Source organism: Lynx rufus, unplaced genomic scaffold (genome assembly GCF_022079265.1).
Source record: "Lynx rufus isolate CCGP_SWC_20201006 ecotype Redwood Valley unplaced genomic scaffold, mLynRuf1.p SCAF_10, whole genome shotgun sequence".
NCBI lineage: Eukaryota > Metazoa > Chordata > Mammalia > Carnivora > Felidae > Lynx > Lynx rufus.
The window spans coordinates 46,253,631-46,275,407 of record NW_025814824.1 but is presented as its reverse complement, the minus strand read 5'-3'; the positions used below and the strand labels follow the sequence as shown (position 1 = coordinate 46,275,407).

At 39.2% G+C, this 21,777-nt stretch overlaps 1 long non-coding RNA gene across 1 annotated transcript in view; it reads right to left on the bottom strand.

Moving 5' to 3' along the window:
* Window positions 1-21,777, bottom strand: part of LOC124501095 (uncharacterized) — a 122,097-nt gene that overhangs the window by 84,504 nt on the left and 15,816 nt on the right. Inside the window, exons 4-5 of the long non-coding RNA XR_006959702.1 lie at window positions 14,526-14,568; window positions 10,427-10,575 (exon numbers count right to left, since the gene is read on the bottom strand). This is a non-coding gene — a long non-coding RNA (uncharacterized LOC124501095). The remainder of the gene's footprint in view (window positions 1-10,426; window positions 10,576-14,525; window positions 14,569-21,777) is intronic.

Below are 21,777 nucleotides of genomic sequence, written 5' to 3'. Positions count from 1 at the left end.
TTTGAAAGAAACAAATATTTGAAAGAATGGTTCTCTCCGGGAAATAATAATAATAATTCTAATAATTCTTTTTGTTTTCCTGTTCAGTTCATGTTTCTCCCTAGTTTCTCTCTTTATACTTCTGATGTCAGTGAAGGTGACCATCGGAGAGACAGAGAAGGGGAGAAAATGAAATGAACAGCAATTTTTGGGCAGCCCTCCCAGATAAAATTACATAAGAATACACCTTGAGTCCTATGGAAGGTAGATAAATAGGATCGATTCATTAAACTACACCACCTTTCTAGGGCTCTATTCTTTATGTCTTCTTGAGTGTGGTCAGCCAAAATATTCTATGAACTAGAAGCTGCAACGACTTTTGTTCAGTGGCGCAGTGTTCTAAATTACTTTCGGTTACAAACATGGGCTTTGGAGTCCAGCAGAAATAAGTTCACATCTTGGTTCTCTGCCACTTCCCATCTGTGTGACCTTAAGCGGGTCAAAAATGAAGGCAATGACAGTATCCACCCCAGAGGGCCACTGTGAGGTTTAAACCAGCAGTGAATACAGTGTTTATTACAGTGCATGGCAACGTTGAATAGATGCTGTTGAGTCCTACTAGCAGTAGGAATACTATTATTTTTATCGTTACTCTCATTTTCACTATTATGACAGATACATGAGGACATGTATTTGTGTACCTAATCCACAGCAGCTTGGTCTGAAAGGCGAGAGAATGTGAAAACTCTTTTGGAAGATGTGAAAAACAGATTGCAACGTGCGTGCAAACTGAAGAAAACAAGGCTCTTCTGGACAACTTGGGAGTCAATTTCTGGAAAGGAATCAAGAGACGATCTCCAGAAAATCAATTTTTTTAATTTAATATTTATTTTTGTCTCAACAATTCATGTGCATTTGGAGGCAAATCTTACCACCATGAGGCTTATAACAAAAACCAACAGCCACTTGTGTGGGGTGGGGTAGAAGTGAACTCACAATATGTGTTATTAAATGGTAAGGCCATATGTCGAGTGACTCCAAGTTCGGGGGACCCTAAGCAACTAGGTGGATGGCAAGCCCATTAACTAAGATGGGAAAGACTGGTGGAAGAGGAGGATTTCCAGCAGCAAAGCAGAGGAGTTTGGGTGGAAGCTAAGAATCAAGAGTTCTAATCCGGGCCTACAAATTATCACAGTGGAGATGTCCAGCAGACAATTTGATATATAGCCTAGAGGTCAGGGCATGGGCCAAGGGAGAGTTATGGATCTAGAGGCCACTGGCATGTAGATGTTAAATATTTAGCATTTAAATGATAGCAAGTTAGGAGAAGAGAGCTAAAAATGGGATGCTGAAGCCGTTCAATATGTAGAGCTCAGGCTGAGGAAGAACAGCCAGGAAAGGTGACTGAGAAGCAGTGGTAAGACTAGTGAAGAGCCAGGGGGGAGCCATGGTTCTGCAGTAAACAGTGGTTCAAGGAGGGTGGCACGCTCAACTGTGTGCATGAGACTCAGTACTCATGATATAAACCCAGCCACCCTCACTTCCCTGCCCCTACCCTGCTTGGCAATAGTCATAGTTCCCTTCAACTTTCTCACAGCTGCACTTTGGCTCTTATTATTCTCTTGCATTGGAATGCCTCCTCATCTGCCAAGATTCTATCCTCATGACCCAGCAAGAATGCCATGACCTTGGTAATGCATATCTTGACTCCACTAATAAAATAGGACCTCTTCCCCCATTATATCCCATGGCGTGTTGTATACCATATTTTATTTTGCCTTGTGCTATATTTATATGTAGTCTCTCTTCATCCTTCCTGTACCCCAGTTGGACTATAGTGGAGGCCCCCAAACCCTCATAACATAGCAGAATGTTTGGTATGCACAAGGTGCTCAATGAAGATTTTCTTTTTTTTAAGTTTATTTATTTACTTTAAGAGAGAGATTCGGGGGGTGGGAGGGCCAGAGAAAGAGGGCAAGAGAGAATCCCAAGCAGCCTCATCATGGGCCTCGCAGGGCTCCATCCCATGAACTGTGAGATCATGACCTGAGTCTAAACCAAGAGTTGGATGCTTAACCAACTGAGCCATCTAGGTGACCCTCAGTGAAGATTTGCAATGAGTCAAATCCAAAAATACCTAACTCACGTCTGGAGAAGTATCTACAAAGGACAAAATCTTTTATGACTTTAGATTTCTGTTTTCCAGCACATGCATCATTTGCACTCAAGCCCAGGAATTATTTACACATTTTCCTGTTCCTCTATAGGAAAATGGTGGGAGTGATCATTCTTGGGAAACAACTTTTTTTTTAATATCTTTCTTTTTTTTCAGACTATGTGACTGAAAGCTCTTGCCACAGGCCTTGGTTATGTATCTCCTGAGCTAATGGCTATTTTAAAACCCATTTCGGTTTCTTCCAGATCTCAGGTCTGAAAATAGAATAACAAATCGAAAAAGTCTCATGGATGAAACAACCTTTGTGATCCCTGAGCCTCACACTAAAAACTAGAAAGATTATACTAATCCAAGCCTTGGGTTAAAAGTCAGGCAGAAGTTCTTGAATGTTCTTGATTCAAACATCAACATGTACTTGTATTCTCTCACACTGGGGAGGAAGAGTGTGGTAGAAAGAAATCCTCTGGAAGGTAGCTCTGGTCAAGAGTTGAAGGAAGAAGAGAGAGGGAGAGGAAAAAAAACAGGTTATCAATGGTAAACACAGAATCAAAGCTTTATGAACCAAACAGAATTTCCACAGGCCTAACTATTAATGAGAATTATCTGCTCAGCTGCTATGTACAACATGCTGTAAAAATGGCTGGGGTTTATGGCAAGAATGTTAAATATTATGATTTCCTTTACCCCCTCTTCTATTGTGTACTAGGTTGTACCTCAACTGTCTTCCAAACTAACCGCTCTTTCGTGGTCAATGACAATTCAGAAACACAGATCCTTAAACTTTAGCTAAAAATTCCAGGTCTTTACAGATCTTTGAAGATACACAAATGGCCTAGTGATTAAGGATATACATCCTTTTTAAATTATATTCCAGACCCACGACATATGAACTATGTGATCATCCAAATTGGTTGTCTGTGTTAAGATTCCTACCTCCCGTGCTTACAGACTCACGTGTTCAGAATCGGAAAAATTTCTGAGAGTACAAGGTGACACTTATTGCCAATGCCCAGTAGTAGACTGCGTAAGTATAAATAATCAAACTCAACTCCCTTTGCTTGCTAACATTTTCTCACAAGACTAAAAAGTTCAGTAACCTCCTTTTCTTAATGGTGGCGCCACTTCAACCACACTCTGGAAGGTATTGGTTTCCTTAAGTACAATGTGGAACCATCAGAATAAAAGGGCAGCATGAGGGAAAACGACAGTATGGGGCTTTGTGGCCTATCAATTTAGTTGCTCATAAGAGAATCTGGGAGGGGGAAACCCCCAAAAGATTAGTCACTTCATTTTGTATTGCAGAGCTCAATTCAGGTTAACAAAGCATTTGCCAACAAAGGAGATGGGAGAATGGCAGTATTCACTTGCTCCGGACTGAATAAACAAATGTGGGATTTGTGGGCTGACTAATGTCCTGGGATAAACCAGGCAGTCAGCCAAATTCTAGGAGTTTTGATGAAAAGACAGCAAGCCCACACTTTTCTTCTTGGAAAGTGCTCCATGGGAGTATTGATGTCCACCAGGCAGCCTGAGCCCTCAGCTCGCCTTAAAAGTTTTGCCCATGTTCAGCCACAGGGAATTCTCAATGCCTCCGTAATCAAAGACCTAGATCAAGTGATAGAAGCTGCATTCCTTCTTCTTGGAAAGTGTTAAATATGCCCTTCATCTCCTTTTAGAAATGTGTTATCACTGTTCCTTTTTAAATACTACATTACCCGGAAATTATACAGGTAGGCCACTAAAAGGTGACTCTGGTTCTATCTGGTTCCACTCATTCATTCATTTCATTCATTGGGCACTTTCCATATGCTCTGGATGCCATCTAAGTCTCTGAGGATAAAGTAATGACTGAATCAGACCACAGTTAATGCCCTCGGGAAGCCCCCAGACAACCTTGAAATCTTTAAGAGCAATGGAAAAGTAATAAAGCCTTATAATTTTATTTTTGGTTGGAGGAAAGTGTTAAAATTTGCAATTATTTTTATTGGGAAAGGCAATAAATCCTTCAATTAAAGACACACAACATAAATTTGTAGGGATGTCAGAAATTAGAATAAGGGCTTGCCCTTTATTTCTACCATGTTATTAGGACCATATAACCATGGTCTAGACTAAAGTTGATTTTATTACAAACTGCAGCTCCTGAAATGTCAAGGATTAAGTTTCACGGGCTCTTAACTAAAGAAAAACTTCCCGGCAGCAGCTGATACAGCCTCCTTTAAATCTATAAATCTGGCTTATCTACCCAGATCAGAAACATATATGGTACCCGCATGGAATGATTCAGTGTGAGCATAATATACACTAGGGGGAGAGAGTTCACTGTGGTAACTGACAGAGAGCATCTTAAGGGTCTCCACAAAAGTCTCCAAACTTCCTCGAAATTTCAAGTCTTCAGTCGTATTTACCTGCATCAGAACTTTCATACTTCTGTTATGAAGACTAATCTTCAGACTTATTAATGCTCCAGAGTGACAGCAGGAGGCTGCCAAATGACAAATGTAGAGAATTTGTTTTAGGAGGCATTATGTGTAACTGCATTTAGGAGAAAACTAGATTAGCAAAGATTTTAGGCAGATTCTTTCACACACACACACACACACACACAACCTGGCAAGGAATCTTGACGAAGTCATCAAACCGATACCAAGTTTAACATACTTACATTAGTCTTATAAACACAATTCGGCAAAAATGACGGTATTGCAAAATCAAGGTTTGGAAAAGGAGGGTAACTCCTCCTTACCTACTATGAAGGCAGGAGGGAGAGTTGAAAGGGCAAGCTAAAGACAAACTGGGAAAGAGCTATTGCAGGCTTAAAAACTGGGAAGGAACACCGGAGACTGGGGTTGGATGATAAGCAGGCAGCAGAAACCACCCACAAAAACTCTGACCAGCGGCTCAGTGTGAGCCTTGAAGGAACAAGATGATGGCTAACAGCCCACAAACCAGAGGAAGGCCTGCACAGGAAGTGGAGAGGAAAGGTGCAGAGCTATGGACTCCCGCACAGGATGAAGCCAGTCCATGTGAGGTTCGAGAAAACCAAGAAGGCAATACAAGCATCAGAGTGCTTCCTTATGTCATTAACTCAGGACCACATCCTGATTTCACACAACATGGGACCATAGGAAAGCCATACAAACTGGGGTCATTTTTTAAAACATGTCACAGACAATCAGCACCCTCTTGGAGTACTTTGCTGGCTGGATCCCACTGAGGTGAGTGATTTGACGGGAAGCGTCCAGTTTCCCAGAAAAATGAGACAAACAGCTTGACTTGACAAGTAGCATGAAGTAGCATAAAGAGCTTCCCCAGACAGTGCCAGAGAATTTGGTGCCAAAAGCCTGAGGTGGTTATTAGAAAATGGTTACCGCCCCTGATTGGCTGACTACAGCCTCTTCATCACCAGAAAAAAGCCACGGCAGAATCCAGCCAAAGCAATCACTGCTCCCTTGGGAAGCATTCGCTGTTCACCGTGAGCTCTTGCTAACATCCCTGCTGTTTGCAAAGTGGCGAGACAGGGCAGTGACAGCAATTCCTGTCGTCAGTTAAGGAGAGATTGCCCAGTGGGATTTTAACTTTTAATTGGATTTCAGCCACGCTGTTTCCTTTGGTTACTTGTCAGCTGGGAATCCTGTGGCGCCAAGTTCAAGTGCAGTTCCCTTCCACAGTCTTCAGAGCAGTATGGAGGAAGAAAAATTGCCAAGGGGTCAGAACACCCCAGCTCTATCCCTAATCAGATGCAAGGCCTTTGGCTCAGTCAAGTTGCTTCTTCTCTGTGCCCCCTATTCCTTTAGTTATAAAATAGGAAATATAAAACCCACCTCACAGGGGTGCCTGGGTGGCTCGGTCGGTTAAGCATCCAACTTCTGCTCAGGTCACGATCTCGCAGTCCGTGAGTTCGAGCCCCGCGTCGGGCTCTGTGCTGACAGCTCAGAGCCTCGAGCCTGTTTTGGATTCTATGTCTCCCTCTCTCTCTGCCCCTCCCCTGTTCATGCTCTGTCTCTCTCTGTCTCAAAAATAAATAAACGTTAAAAAAATTAAATTAAATTAAAAATATAAAAAATAAAACTCACCTCACATGCTTATAAAGTCAAAGAGAACAGATGAGCAAAAGGTTACAGAAGGTATAGCATATAAACTTACATATGTATGTATGTGTGTGTGTACATACAACTTTTTAAAAAATATTTTTATTTATTTTTGAGAGAAAGAGAGAGAGAGCACGAGATGGGGAGGGGCAGAGAGACAGGGAGACACAGAATCTGAAGCAGGCTCCAGGTTCTGAGCTGTCAGCACAGGGCTGACATGGGGCTCGAACTCGTGAACTGCGAGATCATGACCTGAGCTGGAGCCAGACGCTTAACTGACTGAGCCACCCAGGCGTCCCTCTATGTACAACTTTTTTAATGTTTTCCAATTGCATGAAAGAGAAGTGTAGATTGACCAAGCACCTGAATAAATTGATACAGTAAAACCTTGGATTGCAAGTAACTTGTTCTGTGAGTGTTCCACAAGACGAACAAACATGTCTAATAAATTTTAACTTGATAAATGAGTGATATCTTGCAATACGAGTAGTATGTGATGCCGACAGTCACATGATCACAACTGAGCCAATGGTTCTTCTCTCTCTCTCTCTCTCTCTCTCTCTCTCTCTCTCTCTCTCCCCCGCTGAGGGATTGTGGGTGATTGTCAATGCAATGTGACATTTCCGTGAAATCCTCAAAAGGAGGCAAAAGCAAGTGTCATTGGATAGGTTCCTTGTTAAAGTTGCACGAAAAGAGAAAGATTCCATTGAGCCAATAGATGGCAGTGATTCCGTTAATGATAGTGAAAGTCGTCCTACGTAATAACCCTCTTCTCTCTTGTCTCCCTCACACCAGCCACGAAGGTTTTCAAAGGTAAGTGCAGGTTAATTTGCTTATTTTTCTTTATATTTTGTATTTTTTTATTATTTTATATTACATTACAGTGATCATTTTTATATGAATATTTTTGTGTTGTGAAGGAATCACCTGAGTTTCCATCATTTCTTATGGGGAAATTCGCTATGATATACAAGTGCTTTGGATTGCAAGCATGTTTCCAGAACAAATTCTGCTCACAAACCAAAGTGTTACTGTACAGACAATCCAGGTATTTTAGAACAAACATGCCACCCGTGGTTTTAGGGGAAAAGACAGTTGTCTAAATTGTTCAGACCATTTTTCTTCTCTAAGTCTTTGTCACGGAGTCTACAGAAGACTGACTTTCGTGATTGCGAAGAGGTCAGAAACCAAGTATTATGAGGGAAAAGCAGGAAGAGCAACTGATTATTAAATGTTTACTACATGCTGGCCAATCTGTGAGGTCCTTTACAGATATTATTTTACTTCGTCTTCATTACAATCCGTGAAATACGTATTATTTAATAACATTATACAGCCTAAGCTTATGAGCAAATGTATCATCTGAACTGATATTGAAATTAAAATCTGTCTCACTCTGGGGCTTCATCTGAATTAGAGCCATTCTAGCTCCCCATGAAGGAAACTGTGTTTCTCTTTTGTCTCTGCTTGAGGCTTTGGCATTTTTTTAATTTTAATGTTTGATTTATTTTTGAGAGAGAGACGGAGACAGAATGCAAGCAGGGGAGGGGCAGAGAGGTGGGGAGACACAGACTTTGAAGCAGGCTCCAGGCTCTGAGCTGTCAGCCCAGAGCCCGACGTGGGGCTCGAACCCATGAACCATGAGATCTTGACCTGAGCCGAGGTTGGACGCTCAACCTACTGAGCCACTCAGGCGCCCTGAGGCTTTGGCATTTTGCCTTGCTATTAAATGTTGGACCATGTGCTCCAGCTGGTCTGTGGGTCAGTCCCTATGTGGCCCTTCACGAAAGAGCAGACAGTTACTGGAGGGTGACGTGGGGGAGCGGTGTGAAAGAAAAGCTCCAAAAGGAGGAGACAAAGAAGCTTCGTGAGTAAAGCACCTATGGGACCCAGTTCTGAAGGGCAGCATTTCTTGGGTAAATGCCCAAGGAATTTTCTTACATTCTCTTACAGGAATTCTCTTACATTCTCTTACATTTTCTTACAGGAAGAAATTTTCTTACATTCTCTGGTCATTCCACTTAGATAAAAACTACCCTTCAGATGTAGCAATGAGCTGTTTTGTAAATTTATCCAATTAGGATTAATGTCTAAAAAGTTGTTTCCTCTCTCCACCCACTCCCTCAGGTGGTTGTTTTGGGGTTAGATACGTTCCAAATAGGCATATAATTTTTGTCATAAAAAGAAGTATTGACTCAGGAAAGTGTCTAATATGCTTCACCAGAATGCTCTAACCCTAGAAGAACTTCACAGCATATTAGCTTAGTTATTAGAAAGTATTTAGAAACACCAATTGGGATGATTTAAACAATAGCATTTTAAAAGTGGAGTAATAGTAATATCTGAAGAGCTGATATTTGTTGAGCCTTCACACAATGAAAAGCACAGTATTACACCTCTTACCCACATTATTTCTTTTGGCTTTTGCAATATCCCTATGAGACAAGCACTGTTAGGATTCTCATTTTCAAATAAGATTAAGTTTGTCATCAATATTTCTCATTGTCAAAATGCTCACCAAAGTGACAAAGGAGGGTAGAGTTGAGGCTAAAGCAATGGAACATTTTCACATATCCCCCCCTTCCAGCCTCCCCACTTTTCCAGTGTTCTCCCAAATATCTTATTCCGTCACCCAAGGCAGTCCAAAAATCCATTCATTTGTCCTACTGCTTTGCTGAAATGGATTGCTGACTCAGTATATTTCATGAAATTATCCCCAAAAGAGCCAAAAACAAAACAAAACAAATGCAGAAAAACCTTAAAAGAAGCAAGTAAAGACAATTAACTGAAAAGGACTTGAGAATGAACCATTACTCCAAGAAAAGGGTATATGCAATTTATGACATTGATTGTGAAACCTAATAATCCAATGGAGAATCCTAATGACCAGACTTGCCCCATAAGCAGTCTCTTTCAAGCAATTCAATAAAATTATTCCACTGGAGTTATACAAAAGACAAGTAAAAAAAGAGATTCTGTTGAGAAATGCAGGATCAGGAGAGTTAGGCCAATATGATGAGCCAATATGGTATGTGTCCTTTGGCCGACTCCCTCACCCCTTAGGGCCTGACCCAGCTGAGAGATTTCCTACCAGCATCAACCTTAGAGGTACACAACCTGGGGCAGTGAGGTTAGTACAGAAAGACATTTACAGGATGATAGTGACAAGCTAATTGTTGATGAAATCCAGCTCTAAACTATACCCAGTAATCTACATCATCCTTGGGTTTCCAACATAATATTTGTTCATCTAGCATCTAAGCACAGAAAAGCTGTATCTCAAAATCTCCTTAAAGGGAAAATATTTAGGAGGAAGTTATATAGCAGGACCCTGTTTCTTTTCCACTGTTGTTGTTACTAATTGGCTATGTTTTATAATATACTTTCTTTGATGAAGACAGTATGAATCATAAAATGATATAAGGAATTTTGTATGATTTAACCTGAGCTATAAGAATCATAATAAATAATAATTATGATACATTTTAGCATCTGTAATGCAGTGGGTACAGCTGTTCTAGATGCTCTGCTCACTTCATACTTGCACTTGGCTAATCCATCACACGTGGTAAGTGCTTCAGCTCAGCAGTTCTTGGAAGCATGGACTTGCAACAGTGGTGAAAGACTGTCTCTCTGATGCCAGAGTCAAAGTTAAACCTCAGAAATAACTGCTTCTTTCTCATCAATTCACCAGCAGCCAAATTTTTCCCTCTAAAACTTGTGAGAATGAAATACTTATAGCAGCATATAAATGAATGCAAACATTCAGCGTCTCCTTTATATATGGTTGCTGCAACCAAAGACATATACATAACTGTAGAGCTTGTGCAAAACTTTAGCACAGAAAAAAAAAATAAGGAAAAGAGAAGAAAAGGGAAGAGAAGAGGGAAAGGAGGGGATGGGAGCTTGGGCAAAAAAAAAAAAAAAAGGAGATAAAAAGACTCTTTTCTCGCCCAGTTCGTTTTATGTCTACTTGTGTGATAAATTTACCTGCATTGCTTACATTTTATCTGTATGATAACTCTGGAGGTAATCTGAATCACCTTCATTTCTCAGAAGAAGAAATTGGTGCTCAAAATAGTGACATAGGCCACACCACTGAAAAGTGTCAATTCCAGGATTTGATCCTAGGTTGCTATGATTTTAAAAATACCCACTCTCTTTCATTGTATCTCATTACCTCTCTTCCCAAGGGAAACCTCCTTTAATGCAGCTTTCCATTCTTTAGGTGCTGATAACATATCTGAAGCCAATAAGACAGAAGTCTTTTCCTTGATCTCTACATCTGAACAAGAATGAGGTTTATTCTTCTTCTCATCAAAAGAGAGACTGGATGTAAGAGAAAGAAGAGGCAGATGTTAATCCTGTGATTTGGCTTTGACCCAAACATAGCAGGTATTTCCTAATCCCCCTTCCTAGACACCTTTATCACCATGGACAGTGTATGGAGTGGAGAAATACATCGAACATGATATACCTGTACTTGATAAATAGAATACAATAGCTCTACCTTTTCATTGAGTACAGATGTCTACTTGAAACCTAAGCACCACATCTTCCTACATTTTTCCTCCTCTTGAAGCAGCTATCTATACAGAGTCAAGTCTCCAAGACAACCTTGGGAGTTCCTTGAAGGGCAGGCAGTCTAGGGGTTTAAAAGTACATGGGCTTTCATATCATATCTGGGTTCAAATCCTGGATCCATCATTGATGTGGCCTTGGAAGCACCAATTTATTTTACTTCTCTGATCTTTCTGTGGTTCCTCAGTCTCTTAAATGGGGATAATATCTTATGGAGTTGCTATTAAAATTAAACAAAATGATGTGCATAAAATTCCTAGCATGGTGCTTAAGACATAATAAGAGTCAGTACATTTTTCTTGAATTATTGCTCTGATCCAGCTCAATAAAACTCTACTTTGAGGTAGCTCTAAGGGAATCATTCTGATGGCTCCTATTTGCTACAGGGAAATTTGTCTGGAAGAAAAGAAGCTGTTCAAAGAAGCTGAGAACTTTCTCAAGAAACCTGAGCTATTGAAGTTGTCCCAAATTTGTTTCCTAAGTTCTAAGGCCAGGGAAAACAAAATTTCAGTCTATTAAATATGTAATATTTAATCTAGTCTATAAATTCATGTTAGGTCCAATTTGTGATACTGTAGTATAGCACTGGATTATTGCATGTATATATAAAATATTGTTAAATGAATGTGCATGGTGATTTATGAAGATTTTAAAGAGCTTGGACCACAATTTTGAGGAATTTACATCATGTTAGAACTTCATACTGTTGTATCTTCACTTTTATAACATATTGTTAAGTCTATACGGCTTATTTAACACCAAGATCTTGGTGAAGAATATAACCTCCAAGAATGACTTCAGACTTTAAACGAACTACTTTTTGACCTACACTGTGACAAAGAGGCTGTGTATTTTACTACATCCTCCATCAAAACCACAGCTACCCCCAGAACCCACCAATTACTGCTCCCCAAACCTATTCCACTTATTAAGGATTGACAGGTGAAAAAAAATGATTGACTAATGTAATGAAGCTAAGCTATCTGTACATTTGCTGAGACAGTACAAGCTAGAGAGGTTATAGCAGTGACTCTGGGTGAGACCACCAGAAGGTTTAAATCCCACCCTACCACTAATTTAGCAGTGTGGAGCTGAATGAATTCAACTCTCTAAGCCTCCATTTCTACACCTACAAAATCTAAACAAATTCAAAATGGTGATGAGGTCATTCAATTAGATTAGATATTTTGATCAGTGTTTCATCTAATATATAAGAAATGCTCCATACAATAGCTACCCAATGCCAGAATACAGACCATTCATTTTCACTTTATAAATCTACCCATGTTTCCTTTCTCCCTTTTTAAAAATCTACATATTTTTCCTTTCGCTCTTAGCCCTACAGTGTTATTTGGGTTTGTAAAACCCACTCAAATCTTTTGTGGAAGGAGATCAGGTATTAAGAGAAAAACATGCACAGGTAAATAAATAATATTGAAAATAGTATTTAAGTATAAAAATAATATTACAAATATAAAAATAATATTTTTTTCTATTTCTTTCATCAAAGAACAACTCTCTGAGTATTGAGTTTGTGAAATGTATGTGCAGTGGGGATCATCTGGCACTTTCTACCTTGAATACAAAGTGCTCTTCTCAGGAGAGGACCAGGAGGGTTGTGTGAGGACACTAAGGAAATATACTCAGGCACCTTTGGCCTTCAAACCTCTTTTCCCAGACAAGATAAAAAATGTGGGCGCAACATTTCCACTCTAACTGACTCATTTGGCAGAAAAAGATGTCCGGATGCCAGGAGGAATCGGAAGGGGGGGAGAAAAAACTGGCGGAGGAAAAACGTGCCGGAAGGAGGGGGAGGTAGATGAACCGTGTCACATTTCATCAAGCTATAAAAACACCCATCTTGAGAATTAAAAAGGAGGATGCATTGACCTTCACAGATAAAAACAGGGCCCTGGAAATAGGCTGATTCTTAAAGTATACCTCACACCAAAAAGTGTTAACCATCAAAGTGTTTTTGTAACAAATCACTATGCTGCAATTCAGTTATCTACAGGACAATAACAAAGACTATGTGAACCGACATGGGAAAGCCACTGGTAAAACCTCCAAAACATTCATGTTCAAATATACTAACAAATCCAAAGCTGCGCTTTGATTAGACTGCTGTGAAAAATGATCACAGTACGGTTACACATATGTCCAGAATCATCATATTGTATATATTAATTGTGTGCAGTTTTTGTATACCTATATTTCAAGAAACCTTGAGGGAAAAAAGAAAAATAATCAGAGTAATTGTTTGGTAATTTAATTATGTGAAATAGCTAGCATAGTTTAATCTTTTTCTAAGCATCTTATAATTCTAGCTAATTTGTTCCATAATAATTGATCCAGATCAATCGATCTTACAATTGAGGTAAGATGTAAATTGATCTGGACCAATTTTCTTACAGCTCCTGTCATTAATGTAGATGTCCAATTAAAATATTTAATCAACATAGTCCATGCACCTTAGGGGTTTCATCTTTTTAGGTCTGGCCATTCTGAAATGGAGTCTATGCCCAGAATACATAAACGTGACAAGGGACAGCATACTCTTCCAGCTATTTGAGTCTCAAATACACTGTCTGACACTTTTACAGGGAAGATGAGTAATGGAATGCTAAATGAGGTTTAAGTACCTAGAAAGTTTATGTCAAAGAAGAATGAAAAGGCAGGTTTATGGGGTATATCATACCTTTTAGGTAGTTGAAAAATGATTACTCAGTACCAAGGAAGTACACAGCACACTGCCAAAATTGCAGGGCGGGAAACAAACATGGTTTGTCCTCAGAGCCATCATATATGGTTCAGAGCCACCAAAATTCAGGCATGCAAATAAAAACAAGTGCATGTCGTGGGCTTTATGATGAAAATATTAGTTATGAAAACACAAGGAAATTTTTCAGAATCATTGCTGTTTCAACCTTTTTCTCTCTGTAAAGGGAGGGAGCTGTCTTTGGTCCTGTAGGTCTCTTCCAGCATTAATACTTTGAGATAATATGTTTATAAAAATATTTATTTCACTATTTTTTAGCAGAGACCTAGGAGAACTTTGTCTTTAATAAGTTAGGCTCTTATGCCAAAGAGCGCAAAGGCTTTTGAACAAATGCCTCGGTTCAGTAGGACAAAGATATTCTTGCTGATTAGCAACTGGAGAAACAGAATACCAAAAACTAAAGAAAAGAAAATGTGTTTTAATCAGATTTCTCTCACTTGATCCTGCATTCTTAGAATGGGTACAATTACACTAACATGCTTTTTTGGGGATTATTATTTTTTTTAATTAATAAATATATTTGAGGGGCGCCTGGGTGGCTCAGTCGGTTAAGCGTCCGACTTCAGCTCAGGTCACGATCTCGCGATCCGTGAGTTCGAGCCCCGCGTCCGGCTCTGGGCTTGATGGCTCAGAGCCTGGAGCCTACTTCCGATTCTGTGTCTCCCTCTCTCTCTGCCCCTCCCCCGTTCATGCTCTGTCTCTCTCTGTCTCAAAAATAAATAAAAACATTAAAATAAATAACTAAATAAATATATTTGATTAAAAAGTTTTTCAACCTGCCACCATCACGCTCTAATTTACATGAAATAATCAAATGTGAAATCTCAGTCAAGTAAAGAAAAGAACAAAAACTAAAACGTTATGGCACATGTTAGTTACAACTGCCCTAAGTACGATGAAATTTCACTTCTACTCTTACCTCTTTCTTGCTATTTTGCCTCACATTTCTGTTATCTGCATGCCTGCAAGAGAGCAAAGATTAAATAAGATAAAATTAAATGACACATGTAAAGCCTTCAGTAAATAATAGCTTTGTGACCATTGCCTATGATTATTATCATTACTTACGCATTTTATTTTTTCCGCCATTCTTCACTCTCAAAGGTGGCCCTACTTTTGTAAAGCTTCCCAAAGTATATGTGTTGTGAGAGCACTTGAGAATATTTGGGGATGCATACAGACAATACATATATAATTTAATAATCCTATATTTACATTAAAGTATATTTGAAAATTATATAGCCAGCACATCAACCTGGTGATTTTAAATATACTATTTTTTAATGTTCATTTATTTCTTGGAGAGAGAGAGAATGTGTGTAAGAGCAGGGGAAGGGCAGAAAGAGGGATAGTGAGAACCCCAAGCCAACTCCACACAGTCAGTGCAGAGCCCGACATGGAACTTGATCCCATGAACCATGAGATCATGACCTGAGCCAAAATCAAGGGCCGGAGGCTTAACCGACTGAGCCACCCAGGCGCCCTAAAAGATATTATTATTAAATAAATTTAATTAAGCTGAAATCATAGTATATTTACAGAGTCATAACAGCATAGGTGGTATGTGAATATAGCAAAAATTATGAAGATGGTATGTGAACAGCTGAAGTTTGGAAAGCAATTAACTAAAGCACCAAATATTTGCTTTCACAGTCTAAGGAGCAGAGGAGTAGTGTCACATTTTGAAAGAGGCAAATGTTTTACCTCCTAAATTATAAGTTACTTAAGGGGAAATTCAGTCTCCACCTAGGTGAGTAGTAATATGTGCTCAACAACTGAATGCTGCATAGATTTGAAGATCATTGAAACTGTATGTATGTGTATGTGTGTGTGCATATAATGGCAAAGTGGCTATTGGACACAGTGGAGTCAGGGTACAACAGGGAGGGTGGGGTTTACTCTGAACTCACAATGACAGATGAGCTGGTCTTCATTTTATGTGTTGAAATCTATAAATACATTTCTGTGCTATATTTCCAAAGAACATTTGTGCTCTTTCTGCTTTTTAAAGACAGAAATAAAGATTTAGATTACTGAGCTCTGTCAATAGTAAAATTTCCCACTGACTATTATAATTATTCATTTATAAGTTCTAGAAGGCAGGAAATGTCTGGCTCACTATTGTATTTCTAGAGCCCAAGACAGTGCCTGACATGTTATAGGTTTTCACTAAATATTTGTTGAATGAATGAATTTATAAATGAATGCTTTAGTCTCCAGAAACAGAAGAAGGAGTTTGGGGGAGGAAATAAGAAAGAGAACTTTTGAGACCCAAAGTCAAGCCATTTATTTCATAGCCTCTTCTGCGTACCAAGCCCAGCAATGAGACAGCCAAGCGGTGATCTCACCTGTAGAACCTGCTGGGCCAGTCCAGTGAGCAAGTGAGGTGAGTCCTTACCACTCATGTGTCAAACACAGTCAACCTGGCTAATAGATTCTCAGAAGTACACTGTGATTGCTCTCTCTATCCAAATTGGCCCTGGTGCACTGCATCTAATTATCCACCATGGAATTTGGCCAGTACAATGAGATTATGGTATATTGAGAAATTTGAACTTTAACCACACATAAATAAAAGCACAGGGATCAGGGCCACTCCTTATTACTTCTGTGTGATTCTCAAAACAACAAAATTTTTTTTTTTCAAAAAGAAAAAAAGTTGCTTAGGAGTCTGTGAGTTTTCAACTAGAGGGAAATATAAGTCACATTGATTCAACTTTTAATGTAAACTCTCAAATGCTTTTAAAATAATTTAAATTTATTGAATAATAATATCTGGAATCTAAATAAAACTCAGTACCCTGTGTTAATCTTCAAAAAAAAAAAAACTCGTTAGATGCAGAGAAAGATACAAAATAAGTAAAATACAGTCCCCGGTGCTGACTTTTTCAGTCAGATTTCAACTGAAGTAGTTCAAAGCCCTAAGAAAATGTTCTCCTTTATCTCTCAGCAATAGATGCAGGAAGGTTAATTCTTTCCAATTTACAGTAGAAGGTCACCATGCACATTATCACATGTCCATGCAGTCTTAATGTTCCTTTTTAAGCAAATTTTCCCGGCAAAGAAAAATGGTCTCAGGGTTATATGCTATGTGGTATTCTCAAGCTTTCTGGGTACAGCTGGGCAAAGTCCTCTCCATAAGCAAACCAGAGGCTGATCAGAGTTTTCTTCACTTTAAAAAATGGCTTACAGTAGGATCCCAACAGCTAGACAATTTCCACAGCACATTACACTTTTGCCCACAAGTCTTCACGATCATGCCTACTGAAGAGGGTCAGGTACACGTGTAACATTTATTCTCCTCACCATCTCAGAACTGACCTGTTGCCTTTAATCTTCTCTCATTTCCTTTCCTCCAAATATATCCCTTTTTTCTTGCACTGAAGGACACCACTTTGCAACACGCCTTCTTATCTCTGTCTTATGTCTTATACCATCAACGTCTCTGGTACATTTGTTTTCTGTTTTCATGGGAAATTCTGCCTTGACAGAGAGCTGTTTAATGGGAGAGAGGGAGTGGTATAAAACCACAGGAGCGACTAGAAAAGTCACAGAGAGCAAAGCTGATTTTACTGGCAGTGAGAAATGATAGATAGAATGCTGGATGGAAATCAGAAAACCTAGGTTTTGGTTCTGGCACCAACGATTACTTTGTGGCCTTGGAATTCAGGGAACTTCTTGAGAATTTCAGTTTCCTCATCTACGCAATTGGCATGCTCATTTGGAACGCCTGGGTGGCTCATTCGGTTAAGCATCTGACTCTTGATCTCAGCTCAGGTCTTGATCTCAGGCTCATGAGTTCAAGCTCCACGTTGGACCCCATGCTGGGTGTAGAGCCTACTTAAATATGTATATATATATATATATATATAATATATATATTATAAATATAATACACACACACACACACACATATAATAATTAGCCTGCTCTTCACGGCCCTGTCTACCTAACAGAATTGACAATAAAATTTAAGCAGACTGCAGGAGCTTTATGCTGCATTAATTTATAAACTGTATGTCTCTGTAGCACATGAGATGTGGTGGTTGATGATGTTAGACACCCAGATGCAAAGGAGGCACTCATGCACACCAACTGTCCCCAGTCTCATGTCTACTCTTGCTTGGACTGGACTAACTTGGGAAAATTTTGCAGTTCATTCCTCAGGGTACAAGAAATTCATACATATGAACATTCCTACCATCTTTAGATCTAGTCCAGAGAGTTAGCTTCATAAAGCTTCTCCCAAGCCTGCTTTATGGACCTGGTGCTGACCATGACCTCCTTTCAACCTGTAAGTACTGTCCACACCCCCGGCTGCAGTCTGGCTCTTGTGAGCATCTGGACTAGACAAGAACTGAGTAGGGCGATGGCTCTGGTATTAGACTGGCTTCGGTTCAGACACTGGCTCTATAATGAAGTAGCTTTGACACCTTAAACTTGTTATTTAATTTCTCTGAGACTCCATTTCCTAACTTGTATGGAGAAGACACTAATAGCTACATTGCAAAGAGATGGAACAAATAAAAAACAATAAAGCTTTATTAGAGCCCAAGAGCTAAAAGTAATAGACATCACAAATATGGATAATTAGAATTGTCCAGATATTTAAGTTGTAGGCTTTTATTTTTTTAAATGTTTTTTATTTAAATGTTTCTTTTTTTTTTAACGTTTATTTATTTTTGAGACAGAGAGAGACAGAGCATGAACAGGGGAGGGGCAGAGAGAGAGGGAGACACAGAATCTGAAACAGGCTCCAGGCTCTGAGTTGTCAGCACAGAGCCCGATGTGGGGCTCGAACTCAAGGCTGATGAGATCATGACCTGAGCCGAAGTCGGATGCCTAACCGACCAAGCCACCCAGGCGCCCCTGTAGGCTTTTAAAAATAAAAGATTTCTGGGGCACCTGGGTGGCTCAGTCAGTTGAGCATCTGACTTCAGCTCAGGTCATGGTCTCACTGTTCATGAGTTGGAGCCCCACAACAGGATCTGTGCTGACAGCTCAGAGCCTGGAGCCTGCTTCAGATTCTGTGTCTCCCTCTCTCTCTCAAAAGGTGGTTGAGGGCCCCCACTCACACTCTGTCTCTCTCTCTCTCTCTCTCAAAAATAAATAAACATTAATAAAAAAATCTTTTAATAAAAGATTTTAAAGATTGCAATTAAAATAAGACACATTTGTGCCTTCTTTGAGCTCAGAGCTCTTGAATAGATTATCAAATCTGCACTGGTACGGTAATTAAGCCTGACAAGTACTTAATTACTTTTTAATAATTAAATAAGTAAATAATTGAATGAATGAGTTGAGTGAGTGAGTGAATGAATAAATGAATGAATGAATTCTACTGAAGTTGTTTGGAGAAATGTTCAATTTCACATCTCTCCTCTAGGTGGCGAACTGAAACTTCCTACGGTGTATTGTGTTTCCTGTGTCTTCCACAATTGACATGAAAATTGTACTAAAAAAATCTATGATTTAATGTCTGTCATGGCATAGAAGTAAGAAACCATTAGTGTATTTTTTCCCAAAGTTATCTCTTTATTGTTACATCTTTATGCTTCTCGTCAAGAAAAAATTGTTTATAGAAAGTCATTAAGAAATATGATTGTGTAAGTACTCTAAAGAAACTGAATTGTGCAAGAGACTTTTCAAAGCACTTCTGCAAGCTTGCTGTGAGTTCTTTCCATTTCGTGGTGTACTCTTAGGAAAACACTGTTTTGTCCAAAGTTTTTTATTTTCCTAGGGTGTTCATTCTCCTCTAAATATGGGGAAGAATAAAAATAATTCTCCTAACAATGACTTTTTTTAAACTAAGTGTCAAATATGTATTTTTTGCTTCTAGATTCACTGTGACAGTGACAGATAAAATTAAATAAGAGCTGAATGCATTATCCTGTAAATTGAGTAGAGAAGAACAATCAAATGAGATAAATTAGTCCAAATACATTGCTTTAATTTTCCTTCAAGTCAGGATATGAGTTCCCTGAATGATTTAAATAATGTCCCCCAATCCCACTTCCCTTTGTGATGACATAGTCTATATTTTCTTATACAGGAAATATGATTCGAAAATATCTTAGAGTGCCATGAAAGCTGAAGGACAAAGCTAAAATCCACCTAAGAGCACACCAAACAGGATCAACAAGAATTGAAGATGCCTGTCCTGTTTCAAAAGCAAGGGGAGGAGGTGAGTAAAAAGAACAATGACATGTTATAGCCCAAGAGCTAAAATTAAATGCATGTAAACAATTCTTGTTGGAACTAGAAGCCAATGTAGATTAGCCAAACCAGGTAAAGAGTTCTTTCTTGCCAAAACATGCCAGGAGAAGAGTCACCTAGCATTGAGACATGGCTACTGACAGAAATGAGGTTAATACTGGCCGATCACAGGGGATTCTGAACTTGCATGGCAGCTCTTAAAAGGTGGTATATACCTAAAGCCCATATTTCTTTTTTATCCTATCCAAAAAGCTGAAAGCCACTTTGTTCAGATACCGGAATCTGAGTGAGAATTGTAGCTTATGTGTAAATATTTCTCCAACACACATTTCTTAAGCAACAACTCTGAGCCAGGCCCTTGAATAATACAGAGATGAATAAGGCATGGTCCCTGACCTCAGACATGTACACACATAATTATATGAGATTAATCAAGGGAGAGGGAGAGAAAAAAAAGGAGCTAAGGCCAAACTGGTATGTTGATGTGAGAGTATGGAAGGTCCCATTCCACAGTTAGGTTAGTGGCAACTTGTCTGACCAGAATCCAAACATAGCAGTAGTTTTTGCTGAATTTCTAGTTAAACCCATCCTTCTGGGACTTTGATGCAGCTAAAGCTATGGAAACAGACCTGGAAATAGGGAGATAGAAGCACCTAAAAAAACCTTTCCAAAGGCATCACAGGCTTGTTTCATAAGATCATTCCCAAAGGTATGCAAGAAGCCAGAGGAGTTACAGAAGAAAACACCATCCATTTAATCAGCATATTATTCCTAACTTTGTCATGAGCATGCAACCCTAAACCTTTCTAAGTAAACTAAGTATAATCATTAATAGAGGAGTATAAATAAATCATAGAATATCGCATATAGTAATTTTAAGAGAATGATGTGGCTCTAGAATAGAAACGTCTCCATATGTACAAAAATGAAAGAAAACAGCCAGGGGGAGACAATTTGGGCTATAAACTTGCCTTGCGACTTGATATAATTTAGTCTTTTTCTGAAGGTTAAGTAAAAGCAGAAAATGACGCAAATATCTTAATAAAGTATGAAATATGATGTATTCTTTACTTATCACTATTATGTTATGCCTCCAGAATCATGATGATTTAAAATGAATTTTGTATTTAAAATGTTTTTGGTGTTTGGACTGTTATTTTACCTACAAAAAACACATTTTGTCTTGAAATGCAGTGTGTGAAGATTTTTAATACCATCCCTAAATATTACTATGTTGTTTTTGGCCCTTTCTCTATAGCCACTTTTGCAAGCTAACACATATTTAAAGTCTTTAGTCCAAATAGCCCATGCACACTTCAATTTCAATTCAAAGAGAGAAAAGTAAATTTTGACCTAACTTGTATTATTAATTTGATCCTATCCCCATATCAGCCCAAGGCAGATCTGTTATCATTTGTCTTTCCTCTTCATTACAAGAAAAGAAAAAGAAAAGGAGAAAAGTTGGAAAGCGGCTCAGTAAAAGAAAGAAAGGACTGACCACCCCTTCGGATAGCAGGAACTGAAAGTTGTCTGTTACCTGTAACCCTTCGGTTTATGGTAAGACAATAACCCAGGCCCTGTGGCTTCTGCTTTACTGTGATTGTTCCATCTTTTCCCTTAGTGAAAAATTCTCTTTGAGTAAGTTCTCTTCAATGACTCAAGCCCTCTAGATATGGTAATAGTTTCCTCCCCTAGGGAAATTTTTGAATACAAAAGCCAGAGTCTTCCTTCTTTGAGCCAAACTCCCCTCTAGAAATGAGGCAGAACATCACAGAAAGAAAGCTCCTGTGGCCTGCTGAGGATGCGGGGCACAGCCCCACAGCTCCAATCAGCCAGTGACCTTTCACAAGAAGACAAACACACAGAGAAGCACCACCACGTTGGTGCCAGCGTTACACAAGCACAGCAGGTGCATCCACGCCCTTCTGGTGCCACAGCCTGAGGTGGACACACCC